Source organism: Carassius carassius, chromosome 29, assembly GCF_963082965.1.
Source record: "Carassius carassius chromosome 29, fCarCar2.1, whole genome shotgun sequence".
Classification (NCBI taxonomy): domain Eukaryota; kingdom Metazoa; phylum Chordata; class Actinopteri; order Cypriniformes; family Cyprinidae; genus Carassius; species Carassius carassius.
In genome coordinates, this window is record NC_081783.1 from 27961481 (window position 1) to 27971536 (window position 10056).

At 40.3% G+C, this 10056-nt stretch overlaps 1 pseudogene; it reads left to right on the plus strand.

Moving 5' to 3' along the window:
- Positions 1-1002: 1002 nt before the first annotated feature.
- Positions 1003-3400, plus strand: LOC132110215 (zinc-binding protein A33-like; annotated as a pseudogene).
- The last annotated feature ends 6656 nt before the right edge of the window (positions 3401-10056 follow it).

The following is a 10056-nucleotide window of genomic DNA, read 5'->3' on the forward strand; positions in this document are numbered from 1 at the left end:
TGGTGTGAAAATTATATATAATGAATATCTTTTATATTAAAAAATTATATAGAAGCAAATTATTGCCATTACAAGCCACACCACTCTCAAAATTAAATGTCAAATAAGATGGATGCATTCTGCCATAAAACCCATAAAGAAGTACTGCTCAAACAATAAAATTGTCAATTTTTTTTATTATGATATGTTAAATTATGATGATCAAAAAGGGTCTTAAAATACACAGACAATACCCTGTTGTTTATATAAACAATAGGGTATATATATATATATAATATAACATATATTATTATTATTATTATTATTAATATATATTATTTATTGTGCTGTTACAGGCAGGGTACTGTATATCCCTTTTTCTGCCATTAAAAAAAACATGTTCACGTAAAAAAAAAAAAAAAAAACGACAATAGAAATCGTCACAGAAGTTTGGTTTCCACAACAATTAGCATTACAAACAGTACAAACCATCATCTTTTAACAATTAAAACTATTAAAAATGGTTTTCTGTAGTGTTTTTTGGGACATATTTCATTAGGATTTAGTGGTTTTATTACGACACCAGCTGAAGGAGACTTATTACCAGTAGAGACCAACAGACACCAGTACAGTATCCATAAAAACCAATTCAACTGGCATTATAACCAGTAAAACTAAAACTATTAGAAATTTTGTAAAGGTTTCTATTGTTTGGTTGATTTTTTCAGCAGGGTAGTTTGATTTTCAGTTTGTTGAGTCCGGTGGACGAATGCACAATTAAAGTTCAAATGTACTTTCAGTCTCTGTTCAGAAACTCAGAAAACATCAGAAACTCCACCCTTCTTTACCTTCAAACTTTACCCCACCAGGAAGTGACTAGTCTTATGATTTCTGCCATTTCACACTGAAAGCTAAAGAGTCCGTGTTTTGGAGATCAGTGAAGACACTGTAAAGGAGGATTTAAGAGAAGTATATTGAACAGAATAGGTTTGATTTAGAAATTGTAATTTACTTTTCAAAATCAGAAAGTGAAAGTAAATTGTAGATCGTTGCAGCTTTTACAAGAACTCGAAATGGATCCCAAATCTGTGGAAGAGCTTTCTTGTCCGGTGTACTGTGAAATCTTCAAGGATCCTGTTCTTCTCTCCTGTAGTCACAGTTTCTGTAAAGAGTGTCTTCAACAGTTCTGGAGAACCAAGAAAACTCAGGAGTGTCCCGTCTGCAGAAGAAAATCCTCAAAAGAACTGCCTCCACGTAATCTAGTGTTAAAAAACTTGTGTGATTCACTGATAAAGGAGCGAAACGAGAGGCGCTCATCAGGATCTGAGAAGATCTGCAGTTTACACAGTGAGAAACTCAAACTCTTCTGTCTGGAGGATAAACAGCCGGTGTGTTTAGTGTGCAGAGACTCAGAGAAACATGTCAGTCACACATTCAGACCCATCGGTGAAGTGATCTCATCTCACAAGGTATGAAAATGACTTTCATTTCATGTGCTAATCACAGTGCTTTGCTAGTATTTGCATATATTTATCCTTTAAAGTTAAATAATAATAAAAAAGTGTCCTGCGAATTAGGCACAAATGGGACAACTTCCTGAGAATAATCATACGTCATACAATTGACAATAACTTCCAAACATACTAAAGCTCTTAGCTACTTAAGTTTCACAGATTTGCTTCTTAACTTGTAGGAGGAATTGAATACAGCACTGACATCTTTACAAAACAAGCTCAAACATGCAAAAAAAAAGGAAGCAATGTGTGATAAAAGCGTTCAGCACATCAAGGTAAGGATATCGAGTAAAGAGTCAAACATTCACAGAGTTTATGATGGACATTAGTGGAGTGAGTGTTAATGCAGAGCTGACTGAAGTGAATGTGATGTGATTTCAGTCTCAAGCTGAGCACACCGAGCGTCAGATTAAAGAGGAGTTTGAGAAGCTTCATCAGTTTCTCAGAGATGAAGAAGAAGCTACAATCACTGCACTGAGGGAGGAAGAGGAGCAGAAGCAGCAGATGATGAAGGAGAAGCTGGAGGAGATGAACAGACACATCTCTGCTCTTTCACACACAATCAAAGACACGGAGGAGATGATGAAGGCCAGCGATGCCTGATTTCTGAAGGTGACCACTGAACACAAAACAACAATCATTAACTCAACCAATGATCAAATTCTGCATGGAAGGAAACCTGTTATGAGTGTTTGATGAGATATTAAAATGTCTTTATAACTCTGTTTTCCAGAACTTCAGCATGACGATGGAAATGTAAGTTTCTTCTCTCAGTGGATCTGAACTCAAGTCCAGTGCAGTTCTGATCCTGAATGTTCTTCCAGACTCCGGATCCCATCTCAGCCGGATCCACAGATGAGTTCTGGAGCTTTGATTCATGTGCCACATTACTTGAGTAACCTGCGCTTTAGAGTCTGGAGGAAGATGCAGGAAACTCTCCAACACAGTGAGTCTCTAGAAAATCTGACACCACTACAGACGATTAAATACTGCAGATATACACAAAGACAGACTGATAAACATTTGATAGATATACATCTAATAATCACTGTAAGTACTATGAAATTTGTTATGAATTTGAACTGTATTTCATAAGATCATACTGCAAACTCATAATGACTACAAAACAGTTTGTTCCTCAAGGTGTTTATGTAAATAGGTTTGTATTTCTAATCCCATTATATTTTATCATCTAATCTGATTTAATTCTCTTTGCAGCTCCATTGACTCTAGATCCAAACACAGCAGCTCCTTGGCTCACTCTCTCTTCTGATCTGACCAGTGTATCATACACTGATTTACGTCAAAATCTTCCTGATAATCCAGAGAGGATTGACGAGTATCTGTGTGTTCTGGGATCTGAGGGCTTTAACTCAGGAACACACTGCTGGGATGTGGAGGTTGGAGATAATACATACTGGATTGTTGGAATAACCACAGCATCAAACCAAAGGAAGGGAGGGGTTTTCTTTAACTCTAATGTCTGTCTTGTGCAGTACAGGAGCAGTAAATACTGCTCAAAATCCCCAGATAAACCCTCGACTCGCTTCACAGTTAAATAGAAGCCTCAGCGTGTGAGAGTTCAGCTGGACTGTGACAGAGGAAAGGTGTCCTTCTCTGATCCTCAAACTAACATCTGTCTCTGCTCATTCACAACAACCTTCACAGAGACTGTCTTTCCTTTCTTATATAATCACTGCACAACTTCCCCTCTGAGGATCTTACCAGTTAAACTGATCGTAACAACAGAAAATCACAGTTAAATCTCATTCTGCTTTTAGATCAATTAAGGTACAATAATTAGTTATTTACATTGTTTTGCATTTTATGATTCAATATTTGATATTCTATTTTATGGTAACTAATGGATATTAAACATATTTGAATATGAAATTATATATTAAGATAAAAAAAAATAACAAACTAACAAGTATATTGACCTGCCCTGTACTATATTTTTTAATTGTATTATTGAAAAAGGACAAATGTAGGGCAGGTCTTGGTTCTATACATCTGTTGTTGACTGGATCTTGATTGATTTTTGGGTTTGATTAATTGTGATTGGTGTAACACTCAAATATGAATGTGACTGTAGTGTAGAGGAGTGACTGAGTAGAGGATCGAACAGAATCAGATCAAGATCCCGGCTCCAACACCTGTCTGTAATGTTCAGTAAACCAGAACGTCTAGAGGAGATTATTATAACTGTTTGATTACAGGCGTTGAACTCAGCACTAGATCTCCAGAACTTCAGGCGAAGGCACTCTGTGTGTGTTACACACAATTACAATGTGTAAAATTACAGTATATTAATGATTGCATTACTTTTACAGTAATTTCATATTCTAGCTAGTCACAAATTAAATGTTTTAATTTGTCACACATCTGACATGACTAGATCAGAAGTTTGGATATTAATATACAAGGCCTAAGGCCCCAAACAAATGGGATCTTCAATCACCAGTATGGTAACTTCAAAATTATTAAACAAGTACATTTCTGACAGTGGCACAGTTAAAGACAAGAGCAGTAATTACTGTGATGTTAGCATCATTCTGCTGTTCTTTCAGTCATTTGTAAGAAATTGATCCAGCATGCATTGATTTCACAGTACATTTCTGACTATAATTTTTAATACAATCTTTACAGTGTATGTGTTTCATTCGATGACAGTTGAGCTATTTGAGTTGTCTACATTTGTTAGCTGAGCCTATATTCATCAATATTGATCAATTGTGCTCAGAAATTGTGCATCATTGTGCTTTGGATACCAAAACGACTCTTTGGTAAAGATATAGATTAAACGAGATTTAATTAATGGTTTAATTAATTATTGTTTAATAATTATGTATGAGAAATACCATATACAAAAAAAAATTGACTAATAATAAACCTAAAATTACATTATTTAAAACTGAACTTAAACATTGCATTAGGGACTTAAAAGATCTAAGAAATAAAAAAAGCAGAACACATTTATAGAATCCTTTTGGACATTTCTTGTTATCCCTGTATATATTTCCTTCTTTCTGCTGGTTCCCTTGATGCTGTTATGAATGTAATTGATAATAGTTGAACACACTGTGATTCTCTCTCGCTCTCTTTATACAGTGGGGAGTGAAAGTTTGGGCACCCCAGGTAATGTTTTTTATTAATGTGCATAAAAACGCCAAGAAAAGATGGAAAAATCTCCAAAAGGCATCAAATGACAGATTAGACATCCTCATAATAAGTAAAAAAAAAGTTAGATCTTATTTCCATCATTTACACTTTCAAAATAACAGAAAACAAAAAAATGGTGTCTGCAAAAGTTTGGGCACCCTGCAGAGTTAATACCTTGTACTGCCCCCTTTGGCAAGCTAGGACCTGACAGTGTGAAACCAAACTAACGGAGGAACAAGAGGAGATCTTGTCTGAACTTTCCCCAGAAATGGCAGATCGATGCAGAAAGGCTTTCACCAACACCATTAAAACCGCAGTGACACTCGACGCTTCTGGCCAGTCTGAGCTACTGCAGAGGAATGGGCTCTCTGAAATTCCTGTCATCATGATATTGATGCAAGTTACTGCAAACGCAGGGCAGAAGATTGGGACTTTAATTGACCTTGCTTCAGATACAAACTACATAACCCATAAGGCTGCTGAAAGACTGGGGTTAAGACATGAGAAGATAACTTTAATTGTGCATGGGGTTGGTGGTATGGCCATGGAAGTGAATACTCAAAGGTATCTCCTCAAAGTTAGAGTCAAGACACCTAAAGGAACAGAGAGAGCTCATGAAATGGTCTGCTACGGCTTGGATGAAATCGCCAGAGTGCATCAAGTAATTGAACCTGAGAAGTTGAGAGAATTCTTCCCAGAAGTCAAACTTAAAGAATTGGAAAGGCCAGAAGAGGTTGAACTTCTCATTAGCCACCGAGAGGGAAGACTCCCTCCCCAGAGGGTAAAAATCATTGGAGACCTCGTCTTATGGGAGGGTCCATTGGGGAAGACAGTAGGTGGAGCGTATCCCGACTTATTTGAAGAGGTGGAGGTTGCAGCATATGAGTCCAAAACGCACTTCGCTCGCTCTATGAGGACAGCAGCTGTCAAATATCAAGAAATTGCAAGTCCAAGAACTGACACAGCCCAGCTACTGCAGGAGGATGGGGTTCAGACCAAATATACAGCTGCCAGACACCGGGAGTTCCTTGAGTGGTGGCACTGGGACAGCATCAGAGCTGCATGTGAGCCAAGATGTGGAGGATGCCGATGTGGAAACTGTCCACCAGGAGGAAAAGAAATGACCCTGGCAGAGGAGAGGGAACTGGAGATCATTAAAGGAGGCCTCACCTACAAGAAGGGGGATGCTCACACACCAGCTCCACATTGGGATGCAAAGTATCCTTGGACGGTAGATCCAGCCTCTCTCCCAAACAACAAAGGTGCAGTCCAGGCTTGTTTCTTAAGGACAGAAAAGCAACTAAGCAGAGAGCCAGCCTGGAAAATCGCATATGCTACCCAGATCCATGAAATGGTCGAATGAGGCGCAGCCATAAAACTCACCAACAAAATCATGGACGAGTGGAATGGACCAGTGTGGTATGTAAGCCACCTGGTGGCGCCAAACCCTCATTCGGTAACAACCCCAATTCGTATTGTGTGGAATAGTAGCCAGAAATACAAAGGCGTGGGTATGAATGATCTTCTTCTGAAGGGACTCAACCCTATCAGAGCTGTCCTGCTGAGGTTCAGAGAAGGGACGTATGCGTCTCTAGGAGATATCAAAAAGATGTACAACTCTGTATGGCTAGAGGAGCGTGAGATGCATCTCCACAGGTTCCTCTGGAGGGACAGCCCAGATGAAGAGATAAGTGAATATGCAATAACCAGAGTCAACATTGGGGACAGACCTGCTGGTTGCATTGCTCAGTTGGCTATGAGAGAAACAGCACACCTGCCCAACTTTCTTCACTTGGAGGATGAGCGTAGAGTCATAGAAGAGGACAGTTATGTAGATGACCTCTTAACCTCTCAAAATGACCTAAATAAACTTAACAAAATCACAGCAAATGTTGAAGAGATCTTGAAAGCTGGAGGTTTCTTCCTCAAACCATGGGCAAAGTGGGAGGCAAGGAGTGGAGAAAGAGGGTTTAACAGAGACACAAGGTAAAACTTTAATTCTTCCAAATCAAATGAGGGATGAAGAACACAAAGCCTTGGGTATCGGTTACCAAGTGGATGAAGACAAGCTCTACATGTTAATCTCCGTTAACTTTTCCAAAAGGAAGAAGAAGATGAGATTTGGAAAAAGATCTTCTGAAGGAGGAGGTGAGAACTGAAACACCTAAGTCACTGACTAGAAGGGCCCTCTTAAGCCAAGTGGCTGGACTGTATGACCCTATTGGTTTAATTACACCCGCCAAACAGAAGGGAGCAATTCTTGTAAGAGAAGCATTCCAAGAGGGAGGGGGTGGAAAACTAACCCAAGAAACCTGGGACCAACCTCTCTCAGAAAGGCTCAGAGAAGAAGCCATAAAGCTTTTAGAAGAATATGGGCACCTTGGACAGGTGAAATTCCACAGGAGCCTCACACCAGCTGGCTGGGAAGGGAAACCTTGGGGCATCACTTTCTCTGGTGGAAGTGACCAAACCTATAGAGCTGTAATGTACTTAAGTCAAGGCACTGAAGTTCGATTTGTTGAATCAAAAGCCAAGCTGACACCCCTGGATCAGAAGGGTGAAGTTGTAAAAGCGGAGATCTGTGGTGCTGTCTTCGCAGCCAGGATCAGGAAGTATGTGGAAAAGCATGCTAGAATGAAGATTGAGAGATGGTTCCACCTACTCAAACGGTCTTAGGAGCCATTAAAAGAGTCAGTTATGGGTACAAAACCTTCTTTGCAAATAGAGTGGGTGAAATCCAGGAAGCTGGACTAGTTCAAGACTGGTGGTGGATCTGTGGAGATCTAAACATAGCTGACGTTATAACGAGAGGAGGTTCTCCTGAAGATTTCAAGGAGAATTCCACATGGCAAAATGGACCATAGTTCCTGAAGTGGCCAGTGGAGAAGTGGCCTATAAAATCAGCTGGAGAGGTTGCAGCTCATGCCAGGAAGAGTGTAAATAAGCTCCAGAGAAAGGCCTTCTCAGGTGCATTAACTAGAGCTCAAACAAGGAGGAGTAAGCAGGAAAAAGACCTATGAGGCACTCAGGAAATTCCAAAAAGTGAAACTCAAGAAGGAATACCTGTGGTTAACCCAACAACTCTTCTTCTAGGAAGGAAGCCCTCGGGCTGGGTTAAAGATCTTGTGGAAGTAAGAATATTCAGTAGCCTGTCCAAACTGGTGAGAGTTGTTGCCTGGGTTTGTCTAGCTGCCAAGCAGTGGCTGAAGAGGAAGTGTCGGGCCCCTAAACAGTCAAAGTGGGAGTTAAGATCACACAAGCAAGCTGTGGTGACTGTCAAAGAACGAGAAGATGCACTCAAAGACATCTTCCTCGCAGCTCAAAAGGGTGCAGTTTTTTTCAAACACAACTCTAAGCAGGCTGGCAGTATACAAAGATGTGAACTCTGGACTACTAGTTTGTGGAGGCAGAATTCAGACGTTCAAAGAAGATAAGCGAGCAGTGCCAGTTTTACCATTTGAAGCATGGGTGTCTACATTGCTGGCACAAGAATCCCACAAAGCAAACCACGAGGGAGTGGCAGGAACTCTTCTCCGGATGAGGAACAAAGCCTGGGTAATAAAAGGGCGTATACTTGCCAAGAAAATGGTTGACAGCTGTGTGGTCTGCAGGAAAAACAAGGCAAAACAGTGTCAACAAATCATGGAGCAAACAGGCCCAGCTGCACTTTTTGAATTCACCACTATGGACCTGTTCGGCCCTTATGAAGTGAGAGATGAGGTCAAGAAAAGAACTACACTCAAAGTATGGGGAACAGTCTTCTGCTGCATGGCTTCTCGAGCCATACACACTGAAGTGGTGAGTGACATGTCATCTGAAGGATTCCTACTAGCCTATCAAAGGTTCACTTCACTGAGAGGACACCCCAGAAAACTCTGGTCAGATCCTGGCACCAATTTTGTGGGAGCCAGGCCTGCACTGGAACAGCTCCACAAATTCCTTAATCAAGTAAACAAGTCTGAACTTGAAGACACCGCTGCCAAGCATGGTACCGAATGGTAGTGGAAGATCCACCCTGCAGACTCTCCCCATAGGAATGGTGCAGCAGAGGCAGCTGTCAAAGTAGTGAAGCGGGCATTGAGCAACCTTGGTGGAGATGCTGTTTACACATGGAGTGAATTTCAAACTTTTCTCTTCATGGCAGCTAACCTTGCAAACGAGAGACCCATTGATGCAAGAATTCAAAGCAGAGAAGACTGTATAGAGTACATCATCCCAAATTCTCTGCTTTTAGGACGTGGCAATCCAAAGGGAGACCCTGGAGATTTCCAGTTTGATGGCTACCCTTACAAAAGACATAAACACATTCAAGGAGTGGTAAATAATTTCTGGAAGAAGTGGAGCCAATTGGCGGGACCTAATCTGTTCATAAGGAACAAATGGCACACCAAAGAGCGAAATGTTGCTGTTGGAGATGTGGTCTGGTTGCTAGAGTGGTCAGTGTTAATGCTGACAGCAAAGGCATAGTAAGAGATGTGCTTGTTAAGACTTTACCCAGTTATCCCGTTCACATCAAAAAGGCAAACCCCAAAGAAGGGCTCACAAGAGCTAACAGTGAAAGAACAAAGATGCTCCAAACTAAAATTCCATTCACAATTCTTCATAGAGATGTAAGACACCTTGTCATTTTACTTCCCATTGAAGAACAAGCAGAGGTGTGAAGGGATTGTGTGAGCTCTGGTTTTGAAAAAAAAACAGGAGCTCAAGTGGGGAGGTGTTGCGCTGAATCTCTGAAATGAGTCAAAGAACTACACTTCCCAGAGTGCACCAGCAGCAGCAATCTGGCTGCTTGTCACCTGTTGTCATTTTCACTGATTTGGAGCACCTGTTAAAAAACCTGGAGTTCCTCAGTCATTCAGACAAACAAACTTCACTGAGAAGACACTCCAAGTTCACTTTTAGGTTCAGTCCAAAGACGCTAATGGTCAGTGAAATGTTTTATTTACTTTCATGGTGTTTGGAATGCTGTATAATATGTTCAAGCTATGTTTAATTGATGTGTAGATTGGTTAAGTAACACAATGCAGCTTTGACTTGTTTAATGGGTTCTTTATTCCATGTAAAGGCTTAAATGACTAATTCATCATAGAAAACAAAATGTTTAATTAAACATTTAAACAATTAAAATTCATTATAAATGTTTAATTAAAATGTTTACTTGAAATGGTAACATTTGTTCTCTGTTTTTAAAGGTTTACAACCTAATTTAACGAAAAGACCAATCAACTGACAAAGCCAAAATAAAACTGATTGAGCTGGAAATTTGAGTCGTCCATAGCTGTGTCCCAAAGTTGAGTGTACGCACTTCGAAGGCCACGGACTTCGAAGACCGGTCTCCGAAGTGCACGAAGGGCCCTCCGAGGTGCGTGAGATGCTCCGCCTTCGCAGGATTTCCTAATTC